The 21909-nt window shown below is 39.5% G+C and overlaps 1 long non-coding RNA gene across 1 annotated transcript in view; it reads right to left on the bottom strand.

Moving 5' to 3' along the window:
- Nucleotides 1-390: 390 nt before the first annotated feature.
- The window catches only part of LOC137442451 (uncharacterized), a 39552-nt gene continuing 18033 nt past the window's right edge, over nt 391-21909 (bottom strand). Inside the window, exons 2-4 of the long non-coding RNA XR_010987689.1 lie at nt 5124-5204; nt 2100-2230; nt 391-489 (exon numbers count right to left, since the gene is read on the bottom strand). This is a non-coding gene — a long non-coding RNA (uncharacterized lncRNA). The remainder of the gene's footprint in view (nt 490-2099; nt 2231-5123; nt 5205-21909) is intronic.

Here is a 21909-nt window from a genome sequence, read left to right as displayed (position 1 = left end):
AAAGCACACGATTCTAACACTGTTAACATTTTAATGTCTTGGGCGTGCATGGTAACATTAATTACAAGATGATTTGGATGACTTCTGAGTCTCTTTCATGTCTTCCACTGAGTAAAAATCTGAGTTGCAGCTTTGATATCATAAATAAAATGTAGAGACCTGCCAAGCATTAAAGCTCTCCTGAAGTAACTCAGATCTGCTAAGTTACATTAAACCTTTATAGCTAAGTAAAGAGCATTCTCTATGAATTTAAAGAGGGTCAGTGTCTATACATTTTAATGGCAAAGCTTTACAGATCTCTAGAATTTTTCTTTAGGCTGCAGCTGTTGTTGTTTTCAATTACTAATGAGTTTCATCTAATGTTTTGTTGAGCTCAATTTACCTTCTCCATAGCATTTGTTCAGAAACTCACACCAAGATTAAGTGACTTGCTTCCTTGTTTCTCCAACTCTGGATCTTCCCTTCCTGCTTAACTGCTTTGTTGCTTGTCTGCAAAGAGCAATTGTTAGTAAAAACACTCCCCCCAAAATGACCAAGATTATTTCCAACTGAAAAAAAACCAAACAAACAAACAACAAAAAACCCCAACAACCCTACTTCAATTGTAGCACAAGACTCAATAAGCAAATAAAGAGCAATACAGGATCCTTGCGGGCTTTGCCAATTCATACTGAAATGCTGTGACACCTCATCTTCACTGCAGTTGTTAGGCATGCCAACCACCTACTGCGCTGCTATCATCCCTGCATCAACTATGTAGACACACTCAGTGCAGTGGGGGGAAAAAGGTAAAAAAAATAAAAAAATGACATAGGTCAGCTTTTGGGGGCAGAAAACACAAAGCATCCCTGATTCCATCCTGCTCTGAATCTTAAATCTGTATGGTAAAACTGAGGAAAAAGCTTTTCACACTGTTTAGTGGCCTGCTTCATGTCAGCATAAGTGCAAGGAGCAACGGCAAGCAGAAGCAAGCATTTCTTTTCTGAAATGAATGCCTAAAGCACACAATGAACTTTCCTTGCTGTTTGGAACAGGACGTAGGTCTATCGTGCCTTCTTCTGCTGTTACCAGTAGTGCTAGGAAACACTCCTGTTTGTGAAACTCTTTCTTGGGATAGCTGAGGCAAGATGCTCAACCTTCTTGCAGCTTCAGTCATCTCATAAAACCACTCTGCAATGGGTTATGATGCACAGTTCAGTGAAAGTTTTATGAAAAACATCACTGTAGGAAAGGCTCTTACACACTTGGAAACTACCATTTCTTTGGAGCAACTGTAAATGCTTTGTGCCAAAGGTGTAAGACTACAATTAACTCCCTTCTGTGCATCACTTACAAGAATAAAATAACAATAATGTGTCAATCCACAACTGCAATTTTTTATGAGAAGCTACTCAAGCCATTTAATCTCATTATAAATCTGCTCCCTTATTCCTGAGGACACTTCCAGGACACCACCACTAGCCTTTTTTTTGGGGTTCCATAGCACATCCACTCTTCTCTGTCTCTCTCAGCTATACATGTACCCACACATGAGTTTCTTCTTCCCTCCATCCCTTCCTAACCCCATCCCTAACTATATTTGTAAGAGACATTAACTGGTCCAATTAAATTTTGTACAAGTTTGAAAAAAGATAATTGAAGAGAAATTAAGAGGAAAGCAAACTGGCCTTGGGATCTATGCCTTCAACTACATTTTTAGGTGCATTTTAGAGGGTAATTTATACTGTCTCATTTAATGCAGATGTTCTTTCCTTTTTCAGCCTTCTCAGCCTCAAGAATTAATGAAGCACCGAGAAATATCAGAGAATATCTTGATGTTAATAAATTTAAACCCTTCCTCTGAGAAGCTAGGGCAATTATTTCTACTGTTACTCTGTTGCAGTGGATCTTGTCTTCCAGGTGGACCCAGCTGCTGGCACAGTTGTACTCCTCTATATGTCGGATGATCTCCTAGTCAGAACTTGAAATGTTTTGGTTGATATAATTTTATTTTGCTTTTTAAAAAAGTGTACCCCTTTAGATACTTCAACCCATGACAGGCTCAGTCAGGAAAGTAATTTGCCTGGAAAAAGTTGCATAAACAGCACAGTCTCTTTTACCTGAACAAATACATGGTAGCACTCACATCTTCAGACTTCTATTGGCATCCACAATCTCGCGCATTTTCATTTTATTTCAGCCCTGTATTTTAGTTTTTATTGTGGTTTTCCTCTCAGCTCCTCTAGCTCAGCTGTATGGGAAAAGAACTTGTGAAGCTGGAATAATTCACTCATAGCCTCACCCATTCAGAGCAAAGAAAATTTTGTTCAAGTGCCCCCAAAACTAAGTTCAAAGTTCAGCCTGTCTAAACATAAACATGAACCTGCACAATCAGCTGTAGCTATTGGAAGGTATGTACAACCAGAAGCATGTTTTGTTAAAAAAAAGAAAATATCTTTTATTATAGGTTTGCAAGATGAAAGCACAAGCTGTAAATCATCCTCATCTGCTGTCCTTGGCACGCATGCCATGTCTTTGTTGGTGGTCTTTGCTAAGAGACAGAGACTGATCTTGTCCCAGCCTACATCACTGATCCTATTAATCAGCATCTTAATGACCACATTAAATTAATTTTGAGCAGAAGTGACTGCTAAGTGCCTCCATATTTTCTGGAGAACCTGTCTCTTCCTAAGAATGGATTTGCCTCACACTCTGCCTTGCTGCTTTACTCCGCTCAACCCTGCAGACACCTGGCAATGGTCTGAAGGTCTGAAGCTCTCTGGCCTCCTTCATCTTCACTCCTTGGAGTTGGCTTGTTAGCGTGTCTGCAGTGGTTTCATTTTAATTTGCACTAAATTCAAAATTTTAGCAGATTTTTAAAATCCCATAGCCTTCTCTCTCCATGAAAAAGATGAACAGGTTTCTTTCACATTATCTGTTAGGACACAGCATGATACACCTCTTTGCAAGAAGCTGGAGTAAACATAAAACCATTGAAGGGTAGGGGCTTGTGTGTGTTTTTGTTTCAGGGTGGTTTTGCTGGTTTGTCTTTGGTTGGTGGGTGGGTTGTTTTTTTATATAGAAGCATCAGTATGGGAAATAAAAAAAAAATCGAGTATGCAGTAAGTGTGGCTTTTTTAATAACTGGGAAAACTTGCAATATAATCACAGGAACAAACCACAGGCCCAGAGGGGAAAAGAATATAGAAGAGTTATTGAAAACGCTCCCTTAAAAAGGTGACTATCATCTTCACATTATCAGTTTCACCAGGTAGGTTTAGTAAATCGCAAGCCAGCAGGTTCCATGAGCAACTATATATGGAATTTCCAAGACAAAAGTTTAAGTCACAGTTACATAGGTCTTGTCTTCCCTTGTGCTTGGCAAAATTGCCATTAATATTAATGGCAGACAGGCATGCATGTAAAGGAAAGAAACCCCTAATTAGTGTCGTAGCACATGCAACATTCCTAACAGGGAAACCATTTTGTATGCCCTAATTGCACAAAATTGGCAACAAGTTACCGTATGCATCTGTATCAAAGGCTACAGAAGCTCATGTATTCTCCAGTGGTAGGAAAACGTGCCCATACTGCAGAGTTTGGGTGACAAAAGTAGTGTTTATATGTGCTGTCCTTACAACCTCTGCTACCTAGCAAAGATAGCCCTCCAGAGGTTCACTGACCACAGTTCCTGATGCACCCTTCACCTCTCAGAGGGGAAGCACTTGCGTTTTCCAAGGCAGTGATAGTTTTCAGCCTTTTTTTTTCCTTAAACAGATCTGACTGATCATTCTCTTATGATAGGCAGATATTTCAAACCCACACTTAAAAACAAATAAATAAATAAATACACTGCAACCTTACAAAAATACCAGGATTGCACTCATCTTCTTAGAATAGTCTTGCCATTTGCAAGAGATTTCTTCATAAGCTGTATTGCTGCAAACCAGAAGGAAGTCTGCTTGGCTGCAGGAAGACGTTCAACGTTCGAGTCACGTCTGCTACAATTTCTACCAAATAAAAAACATTAAAATTTCTGCAAAAGTATTTCAGAACTCTTCCCATTTTTAAGTCAAACGTAATTTTTTTTGTCCTAACTAAAACAATCAACCTATTTTATCTGCAAGTAAAGGTAAGTGTTTAAGTGGAATTATATGAGTAGCAATTGTGACAGGTTTTTTTTCTTTACAGATAAAACTCTTAACATTCTTGTAACTACCTTTTTAGGCTTTTTAAATATGCATTACTTAAGCATCTATGTTTTCCCCTCTTAAACATCAGAGCAAGTAATTCCTCAAGTAGCTCAGTTGACTTCTCACTGATGCAGCCAACCTCATTTTTACTCCAGAGATTTCAGAGACAGAAAAATATCCTATTCAACATTTTTTAATTTTTAAACTGGAGAAAGGAAATATGGTGTGGAAGATTTTCATCTAAATACTTAATTGGAAGTCAACATAAACAGAAGACTGGCATCAACCTACTTAACAAGAAACATTACTGTCTCACTCAAGATTTTCTTCACTAAACATAGAAGTGTCTTTCAAAAAGCAAGTTCTTTTCTGCATTTTTTCTTTCTGTTTTTATTTTTTTAGCAGCAGTCTTCATTCTTCCAGAACCAAAATCTGTGAATGACCAAAGCAAAGTCTCAGAGTGTGAAATTTTATGCATCTAGGAGCTCAGGTAGTGCCAGCCTATGCACTTCATCAATTACAGTAAGACAAATCTGCCTATGTTGTATTTATGGAAAGACTGTTTGGCCCCTAATACTCAACTTGGACAAGTTTAATGTTTCCCTGGCTGGGTCTACTGTCAGGCCCATCTGTCAGAGTGGCATAGTGCCCATTCACAAGGTAGAATGCCAGTTTCAACCAGAGTATGGATACTAACCAAAGACCAGTTTAGGAAGAAAGCCCATTGGATGTAGCTAATGACACCTTATTTACAGAGATCCTCCTGGTGTCAAGCAGTGCCAAATTAAGAACACATGCTACATTACAAGGATCACATCTGTTAACAAATATTGGCACTTTGTCACTGGCATCTGCCTCTTCTGTTAGTGCGCTGCGGTAAGTGAAAAAGCTGCTTCATAAGAGGTGGGTGTTCAGGCCTCATCCTGCCAGTGCAATCACAGATTTACTTACCAAGAATTTCACAGGCAAAAGTCAGTCACTACTACCACTGCATCTATTTCTTCCCAGGGGTTGGTGATGCTCTGTAAAAAACTATGAAATTATAGAATTATAATTCTAGGAAAAAGATCAGATGAGCTTTTTTAAGTGTTTGCGGGTTTGTTAAGCCTATTGACATCTTGTCAGCAGTAAGAACATGATTGCACAAAGCAGAGTGACAAACAAAAAAGGAGAGAAACAAATTGGTGTATATTTTTTGTACAGCTGAGTTTGCAGTCTTGGACTGAGTTATTTGGTAACAAGTAGCTTCCACTGGAGATGGCTTAAAGGACGAATCAGATTTTCTTGAAGAGGCACCAAGAACACCAGTCTTGAAAAATCTTTTGTGTTGGTTCTAGGAAGGAGAAGCTACATTTACACCCTTCTAGGACACCAAAGGTCTGGGAACGGGATGATGCCATTTGGAATAAAATTGTTTTCACTCCTTTGTCTGATTCAGATACTGTTCAATAAATCTCTGCCAAGAAATACCACTATTACTATTTAGTTCACATCATCTTTGGTACCAAGAGATCCAGCTCTTGCTCTTTCCTATGGGACAAATTTCCTTTGGCCACCTTGTTCTTCCAGTTACACCAACCAATCATCAGTATTGTGAGCTGGTTGTACTTCAATACAGTTCATTCTAACAGCACTCACAGAGAGGGCAAAGTGCCTCTCAGGAAGCACTGAAGAGAAGATGGCATAAAACTTAAGTCTTCCTGTTTTATTAGAGCTGCTTTGCCCCATACCTCATCAGCAAGCACTGACCTTCGTGGAGGTTCAACTTCAAGCTTCAGAGCAAGCTTGATGAACCATTTAAAATGAACTGAAGGCACAGGCCTGTGTGCCTGTCCCTTTGGTGTACATATAGAAACTACTCTCTCCCAGCACCATGAAACAGACATTCCTGTACGCTCTTACCAAGACTGAAATGTAAAACAAATGGTTTGCTTTCTTTCTACTGTTGAAGACCATACAAGCACTGAGTTTCCTATGCTTATCAGTGACACTACAGTGATTCACTTGCCAGCCAGCAACAGTTTATGAGTCAGAATATATAAAAAGGGACTGAAGATTTTGTTGAATGATTCTCCTTCCTTCATAGCAGCATGTCTTGAGCAGAGACATTGCTCCACTAGATAGAAACATGCAATTAGGACAGAAGAAGCAGGTATCTGACACCGCACATAACACAGGAGAGTTCACCAAATATTTCCCAACCAGTTGTCAGCCTACACATCTGCACAACTTCCAAGACAAAGAGGCACACATTAAGAAAGGCATTTACCAATTAACAAAACACCACAAAACAATGACACACTGATTAATTTGTGTTGGAGGCCTGAATAAAGCCTAGCTTGTGACAATTTATTCCATCAAAAAATAACATATATACGATGATACAAACATTACTCTTCAGCTTGGGTGATGGATTTATTTTGCATAAGTAGTCTTGAAGAACCAAGTGAAATCTGTAATAATGTCATAGGAGAAAAATGTTTAACTGCTTTCTGGATTCACCTGGCATGTGAAAGATGTATTTCTAATGATAACAATAGTCCATTTATACATCTCCTGTCATCCAGATTAATCCTTCTGTTTTGCTAACCACACAGGAATATCCTTAACCATAAAGCTACACTGGAGACTAACAGCTTAAAATAGGAAATAAGAATTTCACCCACTTGGCAGTCAGTATCTGAACTATGAGACACCACGTGATTAACCATAGATCAGCTTCTGAGCTGATGTGCCCCTGGCATGTTTGCTGCAGGCTGAGTACACACATTCTCTGGATCCAGCTTTCACCTTGCCCATGCAGCCATCCCAGCAAAGATATCATTTACAAAGAGTTTACCTAAGTCAGTGCTGCTTAACCTGGTAAGAAAGTGAAGCCCATTTAACTACCAGAGCATTTTCCAGCACACCTAATGGTTCCAGTACAAACCCTGGTCATAATCTGCTTCTTGTTCACTAGGGAAACACACTGGAATCACTGTTAAAAGTGACATATGTGGCTATGGAGTCCAGGTTACACAACTCTGTTTCAGACATATGAATTAGACATCTCATCACTCAAAAGCTTTCTCTAGAGGATGAACACCTCCAGGAGGCATTTCAAGTCTTAGGTCAGTTAAACTGCCCTTTTTAACAATCTCTGCCTCCCCCATAGCTAGAGACAAAGCAAAGGGTGACATAGCCTCCACAGATAGATCCTTAATGCTTGGTGGCAGGAGTCACTTTTCATTTGATGCACCTAGTTCAGAGAAGCAAATGGCGTTTCTTGGCTAGCGATGACTCAGAAAATACCTGCTTATCTAACCCTAACTTGCCAAATCACACCTCTTGAAGGATTCCTGTCTCTTCAGTCAGTCCAAGTAGGCTGTCTCCTGGCCATCTGCATCCCTGGCCCTGAGGAAGCTGGGTGGGGCTGTTAGCCATTTAAGATGGACGGGAGCTCTGGAAAAGCCTTGCAAAGCAGCTGTCATTGGGGGCCCAAAGCTAGCACAAGAGAATGTCTTGCCTCTAGTACCATGTCAGGACTCTACAGGTGGCCAGCCATACAGGCCTCCTGAGACTCACTAGCAACTGAGATTTTTGCTGAATAAAGGAATAATACTGACAGGATTGCTTGAAAAGCAGTAGCAACAGAAAAAATTATATATATATACACATATATATAAATAAAAGAGAGGGGCTAACAGTCCCGAACCCATTTGTGCTTCATTCTTTTACAATCATGTAAGAATTTACAATATTAATTAGCATACATTTACAAGGCTAAGGATAGAAGATAGAGGCTGCAAGGTGTGATTTTTTACAAATCTGAAATAGATCCATCTAAAACTAATTCATATTTATTAGTGGAGTAAATCCCTAAAATTCTTTCAAAGTCGCCTCATCAGGCCAAACAAAGTTCGAGCTTCCAGCCCACCAAGCAGAACAGGAAACTTATGCCAGAAAATACTGATAAAGGTAATATTAAAGCGATCTGTGGGCCTTTTCTTCACTTCTAGAGGATAATGCCTGGTTTAAAACATTTTATCAAATGCTGCCCTCTAGTGAACAGATGGCTCCGGAATGATCACACACAAGCCACAACAGTTGGATTGACTAAACTAAAAACTTAACTAAAATAACTGACATACATACCAGTCGAGACAAAAGGAGTCAGATTAGATGTTTGGATCATTAGTAACAATTCTTACTTCTTGTTAATATTATTGCTGGTGATGTTTCCCTCCCCCTTACTCTTTTTACAAGCAGCGGAATTCAGTGCATTTAGTCATTACAACAGACTCTCTACCCTCTACACCTCTGGCATCTTTCCATATCGCAAAAACCTCCATCAAACATTTATATTTTATATGGTCAAGTTTTAGTGGTATGTTTCACCAGTTTTTGGACTCTCCATGTGTGACTTTGTTGTATATTTCTGTATATATTGTAAATACTGTAAATTCTGTACATATTTCCCTGCGTTCCCTAAACTGCTTTGTAAATATACAGCACCCACTCCTTTGCTAATTCAGCTGTGAGTTTTTTTTCCCTTCAATTTTCTTCCCTCTACTCACAGTGCGGGGGGGAAGGGCCTGGCCTTTCGCCCAACCCTACGGCATTCAGGTAGTCTATTCAGAATTAAAACCTGAATGGAAAATTAGTCTGCAAGAAAACAGAGTTCAATGGCATTATACAGACACCTGACAGCATGTAACAGAATAAAGTGAAAAATGTCAAACTATTTTTTGTCCTTTTCCCACAAAAGCAATGTCTCCCATGCTTTGCTTGCTTACACTAAACATGAGCTGCTGCTTCTTAACCATCAGTGAAAGAAACCTGCTTTGACACAGTCAGGAAGGAAGGAGAAAAAAAAAAAAGGCCTGGAAATTCTCATAAACCACAGGTGTAATTAAAACAAACAATCAAACCCAAAATAACAAAAATACCACCAGCCAAAAAAAAAGCCTCTCCCCACAATAGCATGCAGTTAATAGATTGCAACCTGTTAATGTTTACACTAGCTCAATATTTTAATAGTATTGGTTTTATTTCTCCATCAAGTAGCAGTTTCACCCATTACAGTAGAATTAGTTGCCTCATAGTTTATGAAGTGCATTTAAGTAGAGGGGTTTGTTTTTCATGGGATAATTTTCTTGTAAGTGCATACTGGTAATACGCTTTAATGCTCTGCTTTCCTGGTTTTGCATATTGCATATGCTAAACAAGGTCTTTCAGCAATAAAAGAATAACCCACCACTTATCACTGCATCCCAAGACTATGCAAAAGGGTCCTGAGGAAACATTTCTGTAAGGCTGTGCCCCTCAGTGTTTTACTGAAAACCAGAACACTTGTGTTTGATAAAGGTATAGGAAATAAAACATACAATATTAAAAATTACGTCTACAGCAACTGCTACGAAATAGATACTGTTGCCCGCTGCAGTGGGTTGGCAGCCATATGAAACTCCATCCTTCAATTCATCAGTAAAATACTGATTCATAAAACAGGAGCTATCCATATTCTGTGCATGGGAAATGCACAGATCAGGACAGCTGCTGGATATTTTTTTCTTCTTCTTCCAGACTACCAACATGCCTGAAGATTTTCACTACAAAGGAAAACAGTGAGACAAAAATGGCATGACCTCGGAGAGCTGGTAAATCTAAGGGCATCCCAATCTGAGTGGCTACCCTCAGACAGCTTTGAGAGGCCCGGCTTTTGGAAAATGCTTGGCACTGCCTCCTTAAAGAATAGTCTACTTTCAAGCTTCTCAAATGAAACAAATGAGATGCATGGTGCCAGGGCACATGGTTGGAACTCCGACCTGACTCCTTTGGTTTGATCTTTATACTTATGTCTGAAAAAGCCAGAAATGGTGGGGGAAAAAACCAACAACAAACACACAGACAAAAAAGGGGGGGAACAAACAAACAACAACCTCAAAGCAAACAAAAAAACCAACCAGGAAAAGGAGACAACAATAATAATAAATAAATAAATAACACCAACTTGAGATAAAAAGATGTTATGTTAAAAAATATGGAAAACTTGAGTTTTGGTTCAGGTTATTTAATACAGAATATAAATCTCTACCATGTAAAATGATCTTCTAGGTACATCAAAATCAGAGCTTTGTATAGCTGTTGAAGCTGCTTGCTGCTTAGGAAAAATGCTGCACTGATTGTCCATTCATAACTTGCACAGGCCACTTAGTCCTTAGACCTCGAACATGACTCCATTGACAGGATTTTCATAGGAGGTGCAGGAATATTGCTGCATGAGCAGAATTAAATCCAGCAGGAGATAAAAGAGAAAGAAGAAAAGAAAAAAAGAAGACCAAAATACAATCTAAATATAGAAAATTCTATAAGAGTGCAAGGCAAGTGCAGGAATCACTTTCAGTTTTGACACAAGATTGCATTTGCCTTCCTTTCATCCTGACTTCTAGGCAACAAGAGAGTTTTCAGTAAGACTCCTACTCCAAAATGACAGTTCACTTACTCTCCAGTGAAAGTGAATATGACCAGGATTCAATAGACAAAGATGTCCAGCTGGATCATTAGTTCTGCTTGATAAAGACCTAATACTGGCAGAGAGAGTGAGTAAAACACTGATCCATTGCTCCCCAAACACCTGCTAGAAGGTGGTACGTGCTAGACTGATGGTAGATTTGAACAGACTTAATTGTGACATATGCAGATTAATGGACCCCATCATTTGTGTAATGTGGAAAGCACTGGCACCCTGCACAATGAAGCAAATTGGAGTAAATAGGGGTTTGCCCTTGCAGAAAGAGTTGCAATGCTAGGGGATGGGATGCAACCAACCCCAGCTGCATCTTGCCCACCTTAGCAGCTGCATATAACCTGAGCAACACAATATGCAAGGTAAACAATCCATAGTGCCAGTTATTGTGATTTGATTGCAAATCACAGAATCACAGAATCACCAAGGTTGGAAGAGACCTCAAAAATCATCAAGTCCAACATGACAGACCTCATGACTAAACCACGGCACCAAGTGCCACATCCAATCCCCTCTTGAACACCTCCAGTGATGGTGACTCCACCACCTCCCTGGGCAGCCCATTCCAATGGCAAATCACTCTTTCTATGAAGAATTTCTTCCTAACATCCAGCCTAAACCTCCCCTGGCACAGCTTGAGACTGTGTCCTCTTGTTCTGGTGCTGGCTGCCTGGGAGAAGAGACCAACATCCACCTGGCTACAACCTCGCTTCAGGTAGTTGTGGACAGCAACATCAGTTTTAGATAAATTCTATCCTTCACTTCTCTGTCAACACATAAGGGTCATACAGAGACTGAATTATTTCCAGAATAGCCCTTGTTTCAACAATGATTATGCCTAGTTTGTGAAGTAGCTCATTAAAATCTGCCTGCAGCAAGCTATAGCCCCCTACCATGGCTCTGTTACCTGAGCTGTGTGACATACACAACTTCAGCCATTCCCTCCTGCCCAGTCAGGCATGAATACGTACCACCCATGAAACTTACTGCCATTAGTTTGACAGTGGGGCCCTAGGCAGAATCAGGCACCCAAGTCTGCTACCCATTCTTCTCCTGGACTATGGAGAGCCGCAGAAAGGGCTGGAGAGCATGGGCTCCTCCATTCTCTGCTTTTTTCTGCAACTTTGTTTCCTATTTGACTAGCACAAAAGTTAAAGACCCAGTTTGTCAAGGGCTTTTGTGCTAGAAAGACACCTGCTGATTCCACAATCTCCTTGTCCACAGAAAATTCACTAAAGCTAGAGATATTTTTTTCCTTCTTGAATGACACCAATTGCAAGTTATATCACTGCTCACAGAAAATTGATTAGCGTACACAGAGGAAGTTCCTATCCCACAACCAAGCGTTAAGGTGCTTTGCATATTTGAAAGGAGCACATCAGAACAGCACTGAATGCATTTTAGCTAACACCAGCAGCCATAAAGTAGATTCATTTTTTTAAACCCTTCCTTGAGAAGAGTGTGAACTGGAATATTTCTCCACCTGCACAAAGACAACTCCCATCCTGACAGCACGACCTAGATGAGATTGAGAGAAGTGCCTTCCTCCAAGACCCACTGTGCACCTGAACTGCACATCCCAGACCTCTTGACTTTCACATGTACTCAAGACTCCCTAACTGGTCTGTTTATCCCTATGAACACTAGAGCTAAAACTTGTCAACCCAAGCAAATCTGAGACAAGGCCAAATCAGAGGTTCAATTCTATCTCCCAAATATCTGTGTCAGAGGTCCAAAGTACATCAACAATTACTTTTTACATACTATTTTCAAAGTAAGTTTCTATTAAAAAAGGGGGGAGGGGGAATAATTAAAATCCATTATACCATTAGCAGAGATAATTCAGGGTCATATGCTTTTCCTCATTTACATAAGTAGGTGGATCAACTCTATTCAGACTTGGATTCACATTGCACAGATGAAATGCATTTGTATGTATGTACCTATGTGACAGTTGATAATACACAGCTGTTTAAGTAATAAAAATCCTGCATAAAATCTTTTTCTACAGCAAAGGGACATCTAAATACTGAGATAGTAAAATCATCACTGTAAAATAGCTACCAAGTACCCAATCCTACTGCCCCTTGAAAGAGCAGCAAAACTCCTCTTTCTGTGAAAGAAATTCTGACATCCAAAGAGCCACTGACTGTCAAATATGTTGTCCTGTTAATATTTTGCAATTAAAAAACCCCTCTAAAATAATATGAAGAGTAACAAAATCTTATTAGAGTATCTTCTTGGCTTTGCTTCTCAGTCTCCATTGTTTCCTAGGACCCTGAAAGTTTTTAAAGCCAATGGCCACATGTTGACTGTTGTCCCACTTTTACCAAAGACAAATACATATTTGTTTGAAAATTTACTTTTAAAAAATGCTCCCAGGTTAAGACCTTGTGTGCCAAGTTTCAGCCCAGAGCGAATTTTTATGGCCAAGTTATAAACCCTTGAAAATAGGAAAGTAATACTGCAAGGATTTAAAATAATAGAAAATGTTTCACATAATAAAAATCTATAAGCAGAGTATTATATTTAAGTCTTAATATCTACATAGTTGGATTATCTTATATCTTGACAATCATACTAAGTAATCTCGCCTCCTTTCCCCTTCCTTTGATTCAGTGTTTCATTCTTATGCATTAACAATGCTCTGGGCCATAAAATACTGTATTAATATTAGTTTGTCACAGTAGACTAAATTTAGAACAACTCATTAATATGGGAGAGTAAAAGGCATTCTGCCAGGAGTGTGAGTGACTCTATAAGCTCTTAAGGCTATAAGTTATGCAGATATGCCACTTGAACTAGAGAGCTACCAATTCTTTTTGTTACTAATAAGAGATTCTATTAGTTGAAGCCAATTCTATTTCTAATTAAGAAATGTGGAAAAAGGCAATTTTACCATTGGATATCTCTCTGATGTGTAGCCAGAATAAGCCATACACCATCTTTCTATGCTTTCTGGTCAGATAGGATTAGTGGCACATGCATAGAATGAATTTTCCCCTGCTCTATACGGGAAAAAAAAACAACAACTCCACTACAGTGTTGGTTTTTTTGCTACAGTCATAATCTGTATATCTAGAAGAAAGCCTGGCAATTGGAGCTGTTTCAAAACAAATCTTGTAATGTTTAGAATTGCCCCAGTGAAGAAAGTTTTCATTTTTCACAAATATAGTCTTTCATTTTTGTAGTTTCATGCCAGTAATGCCTTCTCAAAGGTTGTCAAATATTAATTTTTTTAAATTTAGTCCCTTGCTAAGCTACAAATATTCATGTTTAACACCAAGTAGCAGTTCAGGGGCTGACAACAGTATGTACCTTTTGAATGATGCATAGAAAGCAGCAGTTAGCACAAAGACAAAGCCACCAGATTGGTCTCAGGGAAACCCAGTGTCTGAATTTTTCATGATTCCTCTAGCACTTAAAGAATAAGAAACTGGCTACTACTGTTGGGAGATCAGCATTGTGAAGGTCAGAGCCCAGAAACATGCAAGTGAATCAGGTTTTGCCTGGGGAAAGTGAAAAGGGATTTAAGCTGCTTAAGAGAATTATAAAGATTTTTTAATGTATTTTACAAACACCGTAGTAGCTGAACAATAGCTACAAAAATGAGGCATCATATCCACCTACTATTTATTGCTTGTGTGTCTCAGAAGACAGAGAACAGACCTTTTCTTTATGTCTGAAGGCTTAAAACTTCCAGAGATCATTCTTTTTCTTATAGACTTCCCATTACCCTTCTTTTGCCTTTTAAGAACTGCAGATACTTCAGAAGAAAACTGACAAATGGGAAGTGCAAAATAAATTCAATCATTTCTCTATGCTTACAAAAATGCAACTACAGTAAAGTGATGTCTTAATTATTCCACAATCCAATGGCTTGCATATCTGTTTATTTTTCCACAGTAGACAAACTTTACTTGATCTCATAATTATTTCTAGAAAGTATAAATAAATTCCAGCAGGGGAAAAAAAAATAACATAAACTGCTTAGAAAAACATTACAGTGTTTAAGTAACTGATGTCTTCACCTGTCATCATCTAGCTAAGCTCTTAATGAGTTATTTTCTATTCTTGGTCACATCTGATTTTTTTTTAATATAAGTCCCTTTGAACAGCTGGGAGTTACAGCATCCTTTGATCACAGTATTCTGAATTTTCAGTCAAAATGAGGACATTTTTGTCCTTACTTGGGCTATTTTTACAAGTGTATATCTTAAAGTATGTTTTTGGGCATTACTTCGCAGGCATACAAGGAAGCTGAACAATTAATGTATACATTTTTACATATGTGTTTATAAATTTAGTAAAGGGAAAAAGCTTTGCCACAAGAAACCTCAGCTCTTTTGAAGGCAGTTTTCTAATGATGACCCTTGGCATGCTAGCCCACATGGGATTCCTCTGAGAAGAGTCTGATGAAAATTAGTCTATTCTCATTTCAAACAGAATTTTGCTGAAGTCCTGATCAGAGCATCAGCATGGAGTCCGGGGAGACAACACACGCTACTTGATTCACTCCGCAGCCTCCCTCTCCTGGTAATTGTTGCAGGAACACATAGTGACAAGACTATAGGATGTGAGGGGTCTGGATGTACTCAGGCTGTTACTCTCTGTTTAAAGATTTAAACCATCAGGGTATGATAAGGCTTTTTGATGTTCATTGAACATGGAGCTTGGGTACAGAAGAAGGGGAAAGGGCTTCACCGGAAGGCAATCATCTTTCAGAGCCACAGTAAGACTGAGAGAAGTGGGAAAATCTCAGTCTCAGCATAGACATGGAACAAAGGGAGATGAAAGGGCTAGGGTGAAGAAGGGGCCAGATCTGGCTGTGAGGCAGAACTTGCACTAAAAGACAGTTCGATGCCTTAAAAAGCAGAAAAAACATTTAGTGTTCTTGCTCCATTAACATACACTTTTGGCTAAAATTGAATTATTCTGCACATTTTTTACAGTTTATGTTGACACTAAGTTTAAACAATGCCTCTGGCTTATTTTGAAATTATTTAATGAATGTATTTTGTCAGATGAACATCATTTCCTAATTATACAGCAAAGTATTAAATGATGAGCTATTTTAAAGAGTGGATACAATCTTTTCTTTCCTGAGGGACAAACCCAAAACAGGCTGGTGAGATACACTGCTGTATAACACATATGATGTTGGGTGGGGTGGCAGACAGAAATTTTCCTCCCCTTTGCAAAGCAAGATGTATAGACAAAAAAGACAAACATGAAGATATATCACCAGGTAAGGCTAATATGCCACCATTTCATCACTATTTCCAAGGATAACTAAGGGCCTAATCCTGCACCACAAATGGTGATAAGTACTTTTGACTCTCATTAGCTTTGAAGGGAGATAAGGAATCAGTGGGTCACAGGATCAGGCTCTAAAATGAAAGAGAGATTGGGGAAAGTCTTCTGCACAATTTTATGCACTAGGAGGAGACAGTTTGATCTGAGCATCACTTCTGTGCTCTGGGAGTTTCACAGCACCTCCACCATACAGCACTAATTTTGTAGGTCCAATAGGCATTTGCCAGCATTAGCTGCTCTGAAATGAGAGAAGGTAAAGGATTCACATAGAAAGCTGAGTGTTAAGCTGATCAAAGTCAGAGATACAGGGATTTATATGCACCTTTCTAGATAAGAAACACTATCTGCTTTTTTATACTAATCTCAGTGGGCCAAATTTATCCTGATGTAACTCAAAGCATATCAGAAGAATTACTGCTGAGATAAAGTGGACCCAGACTTCCTGTGATGTTATTTATAATCTGTATGTTTTGCTCTATAATAGTATCTATAGTTAGAGGGTTGCCTGACTGCAGACACTTACAAGGGGAGAAATGTCTATTGACTTCAGCAAAGTTAATTCAGAGTTTGATGAAGGAGATTCACATCAAAGCAGTAACAAGGGCTATTCCTAAAAATGATTCTTATGTATTCACTGGTGTTCTTAACTTGGCATTAAGAGCTGTATTAATACTTATGTTAGGCTGTGCATTCATCTTCAAATCTGAAGTCTGACACTCTTTTTCTAGCAGCTAAATTCCTTATGCACATCTGTTGTGAAACAACTCAGTCCTGCAGCATGTACTGTGAACAGCCTGCTCCTGTGCTTAGTTCATATGTTTGGAATCCAAGGCTGGCTTTCAAAATCCAAGGTTGCAATTTCCAGAAGCATTTAAGAGACTTGAGCACGTAAGTCCCACTGAAAGTCAAGGAGACTTGTCTTCCTAAATCAGTTAGGGTTTCTGAATTTTTAGATCCTATTGAGTTTCAGCAGGAGTTAGGTGCCTCCCAGCCTAAGGCTTTGAAAATTCTAGCCAACACAGACACAAAATCAACACAAACTATAAACAAATATTTTAGAAATTAAGTCTTTCTGTGATCAGCCTACTTAGAAAATGGTAAGATCTCCAAGAAGTGATTTTTCTCTATCCAGGACCCTCTCTAGATTTTGTATGAGGAAAGGGACACTCTTGTTAATGGGCAGGTGCCCCGTGAGACAGCCCAGATAAGGCCAATTTTATTGGCCACTGTATTGGCCAATTTGCACTCAGGAATTTGAATATTGTTTGCTGCCCTTACCCAGAGAGGCACATGTGCAAACATTTTTGTCACCTTCTATGATGATTTGGCACAAAATTTTGCTTCATTCTGTGAACAGAAGTATGTTCATCTTCTGTCATTAGTCTGAGCAGCATGAATAGAACAGTAAATCCAAGTACCTTGCAGGAAGCTACAGACAAGACCAGGAAATGCTGCTATGTCATCCAAGTCTCTATAGGCATATTTGATGTGGTGTTTACATAACAGCAGTTGCAGGAAACAGAAGCTGAAGAACAGGGTTGAGAGGTTTTTTTAAAGAGAAAATGTATTCCCTTTCTTTCATTTCCTTTAGTTGCTGCCACACAACATATTCATCTGCAGCCATCAAAGCAATAATGCATAGAGCGGTAGCTCACCCAAACCCCTGTGGCTTCAGATGACACTTTAGAAGCTGGGATCTGAAACACAGTCCCAGACCACGAATGTCCTAGTTTTGCCATACAGCTCTCCTTCCTCAGACAAGTTAAAAATACAACTTTGTATGAACTGACAACCAACAACACTGAAAAGGACCAAAGTTTGCATGATTCATTGCAGTTACCACAGGTACAAAATTTATAGGAACCAAAAAAGCCACAGTGGAACTGACAACTTCAGCCCATGGCTGGAGGAAACAAGTTCTGAAAACACAGATTTAACCTGATTTCTTGTGACACAGTCAATTGTGGAATAAGTGCTTTAACAGGCATATGCTGCAACAAGAACAAAAATTGCACCAGTTGCTTTTATGTTATTATACTTCCGGGTGCTCTCACAAAAACTTTCTCCAGAAAATCAATAAAGCAGACTGTGCCCAGCAGTCACCCATTACAGAATTAAATCCATATGCCAACACAAAACAATGAAGAAAACAAAACTAACAAGGGATCCATTTGGCTTTGTTTGACTTTGCCTGCCAGAGAATGAGAATGCAAGGCTGGGTGTAATTTAATGCAAACCTTGGCCTATCCTGGTCATGCATATGACTGACCCTCAGGGCAAGACCATCAATTTTCTATTAAAGATCAGAGAGTTGACATATCAAAGTCAACATCTAGCTGAATAACTGCAGTAACTTGATAATAATTCTTTTGTGGATTTCAGAGTGGCTTTTCAGTAAAGTATCAGAAAGGTAGCAGTTTTCAATCCTGACCCAACAAGATCTGAATATGAAATAAAGGATTTGAGCTTGATCTCCCCATGATGTGAGGATGAATGTTCTGGTAAATGTTAACTTAGTGCTCTGAATAGCTCAGTAATAGATGGGTTTAGGCGGTAATAGGTTTAAAATGTCAACTTATTGAATAATAATTTCATGTTGTACAAATACTACGTGTAAGAAGGGATTTGTTTTGCAAATTTTGAAATAAATGAATGGATTTGTGATGTCCTTCACTGTTCTGGTCAAAATGTTATACAAGAACAGAAATTAGTTTTGCTTCAGTAACATCCCCCATTGTTTCCATGTATTATTCTGAGTTTGTGTTGTAACTTGGCAATCTTGTTTACTCCTTACCCTTAATAGCGTGATGTATGTTTTGGCCCCCAGTACACAAAAGATAATTATTCATTGTGCAAGTAAATTATAAGACAGAAAGAAAAACCCCAACAGGCTTTTCTTAAAATTCTGCCACCCAAACTAAAAAGGACAGTGTTGAAACATCATTCCATCATTTACATCCCAATAACATAACCATCAGACTCTGAAACAATGACAAACCAGCGCTCCCTGCCTGCTAACATGCAGGGGGAAGCATTCAAGCTGTTCCCTTTTTCACATAATGCTACTTCAGCCTTTGCCTCCTGTCTGGACACTAATGTTTAGCAATACTCTACAGGTTGCTTGCATTCTTGGGAAGAAGATGCCATGCAATTGACCATATGGTATTTTGGAACATAAAGGCATTCTGGCCTTTTGTAATTATTATTATTATGTTTTTCTTATTCTCAGCTTGCTTCCATTCAAATATTGCACTGAACTGTATCAAAGTGCACTGTCACACTTACATAAGCAATTCTCATTTTAGCTTGCATAAGTTTTAATCCACTACACTTAAACCGATTCCAAATTCCCTGTGGTTCAATCCTAGTAGGTTTGTTTCTTTGATTGACTCTGAAACCATTGGCTGATCTTTAACTTATTAACCAAGAACCAAAGATATATACTGAGCCAAAATGCTTCAGAAATTCATTCTCAATGAATCAGGAAGACATGAGATAATGAGGAGGATTAGCTAAGCTTAGTTACTCCTTGTGCCTCCTCTTGATGGATACCAGTAGCTGTGCAGCCCATTCCCCATGCAGCTCTATAGTGGTTTGAGCCTTAACTGGAGTTTAAGAGCTCAGATGGTAGCAAACCAAGAATTCCTTCCCACCCACCCACCACCACCCCTCCACCCCACCCCTTCACCTTTTACCTGATAAGGAAAAAGGAGAGAAAGGAAAAAAAAGGGGGTAGGGGAAAAGAGAAGGAGGTAAATCTACCAGAAGCAATCTGGAGTCGGTTTGGAAGTAGGAGAAGTAAATTTTTTAACAAAATATATATATAGCAGTAACAGGGAGGGTTTTACATGGGTAAGGAACAAGGATAAATAGGAAAATATATAAAGCCAAGCCTGGATTTGCCTTGTATTTCCCTGGATGTATGTGGATTTTAGTGCTTTAGAGAAGCGTGGATGCAGTAGGGGGCAGCCAGGCCTGACCACGTGGAAGAATCAGGAGTCTGGCTGCAGCTGTTGGTCCTCTTGAGCAGGCAAGGCAGAAGAAAGAGGGAAAATGGCAGCAGTGTCCCCCTTTTTATAGGCTTGCTGGACAGAAAGAGGAGTGAAATGGACCACCTTTAACCTGGGGGACCCCTCCTTCTGGGAGGGGGAAACCAAGTCCCTCTCTGTTCACCTGGATCAGGTTTCTTTTGTCCCCTGGGGGAAGCAGAGCTCTCACAGCCCTCCCCCAGGGATGGGTATAACCCAGCACAAGCTGGGTAGCCCCATCTTCCAGACCTACTGGAAGACTGGTGGTCACATCTGTTGTCAGTTATTCCATGGCCTAATTTGTACAGATAGCTTCATGCATTCAGATTCACTTAAATGTCCCAAATAAGCACAAGGCTTTACATCACTGGGCAAATAACCTTGTCCCAGCTTCAGATACTGAACTGGACTTCAAATAATCGAGTGATTTGGACACACCTCAGTTCTTCGCTTCCTGACCCCAAGTTGTTGAGTAGCATGGCTACAAGGTTAAATAAATGTTATGATTTAACCCAGAATAAACTGTAGTTGCAGACAAAGTATTTCTGCCTAAATTGTCCTATGCTGAAAGAACCAAGAATCTAAACTTGTGAGGAGACATGCCCCAACCATTCCTCTGTGGATGTGGTACCCTGAAAGGTTGAGAGCATCCAGACATTTCTATGGAAACTAGCTGTGATACCATAAAACAAAGGGTGATGATTTCTGCACAAGATCAAGCACAAGGATGACAGGAGAGGCTGAAAGTGGAAAGCCGTTCTTCATTCTCATACAAGTATCTCAAAGAACAATACAGGGATTACAGGAAATCATAAGCCAAGCAAACTGCTTTTTGGATAAGTATTTTCTGCTTACAAGGCTACCCCAAGGCAAAAGTTGCTCTTTAAAGAGAATTTGATTTTAAGGGCAAATTTACAATTATAATTAGCTGCAACAAGCAGCCAAACCCAGAGGGAGGGCTGTGTATAGGTCCTAAGTACAGTTCCTCATGGTCTGGTAGCATGTTCAAGGGATTCTGCCTTGTTGTCTGTCCCCAAGTAACACCCTCCAGGCAGCTTGTGAGTCACGCTGACAGGGGGACTCATGCACTTCCAGAAGGAAAAGAGTGGAGCTGGGGACACTGCTTGGAAACAAGTACATAAACAAATAAAACATTTTAAAGCTGATTACAAAGCTGTTTAAGCCCTCGAAGAAACTAGCAGCACATAACTTGAAAACCCCCACAACTCTTGCTTCAGCTTTGCCTGAAGTCCCATTAAGTCACTTGGTACATTACAGCACTTTAAACTGGGGAAAAGAAGGGCAGGGGGTGAGCCATAACCAAAAACTCAAACAACAAAATACAATAAAGCAGCCCCAAAGGACTCACAAGAGTTGATCATGTGAAGACAACATAAGTGTAGCCCAAAACACGCCAAGCTTCAGCTTAAATCGTGACCATGCAAAGAACAAGATGAAAGGGTAGCCCAATAAATTCATCATGAACCAAAGAGCAGAAAGAAGCTTGAATAGTTAGTGCCACTGGCACTGGGAACTTCCTCACCAGATGTCCTCAAGGAAGATAAAGCTATTCCAGAGAGCAGCATTTTTGCTTGGCTGTTACTCTGGTATCACCCTTCCCAAAATACTGCAGCTTGTTTCTGTTTCTTGGTTACACTAGATGCTACAATCTTCCTGTAAGCTATACATTGGAGCCTTCTTCAGGACTATGGCAAGATCGCATTGTAAACTGAGCAATTCGACCCCATCCTGTAAGTGGGCTGACAGTTTGGCAAGCACACTGGTGACATTCCACTACAACAACAGTTAGCACCACACAAACAGTATATTACATTCAGGACAGGAGACACTCTATCTATATCCAGTCACCCTAACAGCAAAACAT

Source organism: Melanerpes formicivorus, unplaced genomic scaffold (assembly GCF_026170545.1).
Source record: "Melanerpes formicivorus ecotype bairdi unplaced genomic scaffold, bMelFor1.0.p_v2 SCAF_7, whole genome shotgun sequence".
Lineage (NCBI taxonomy): Eukaryota > Metazoa > Chordata > Aves > Piciformes > Picidae > Melanerpes > Melanerpes formicivorus.
Note: the sequence above shows the minus strand (reverse complement) of the source record. Positions and strands in the feature narration are given on the sequence as shown.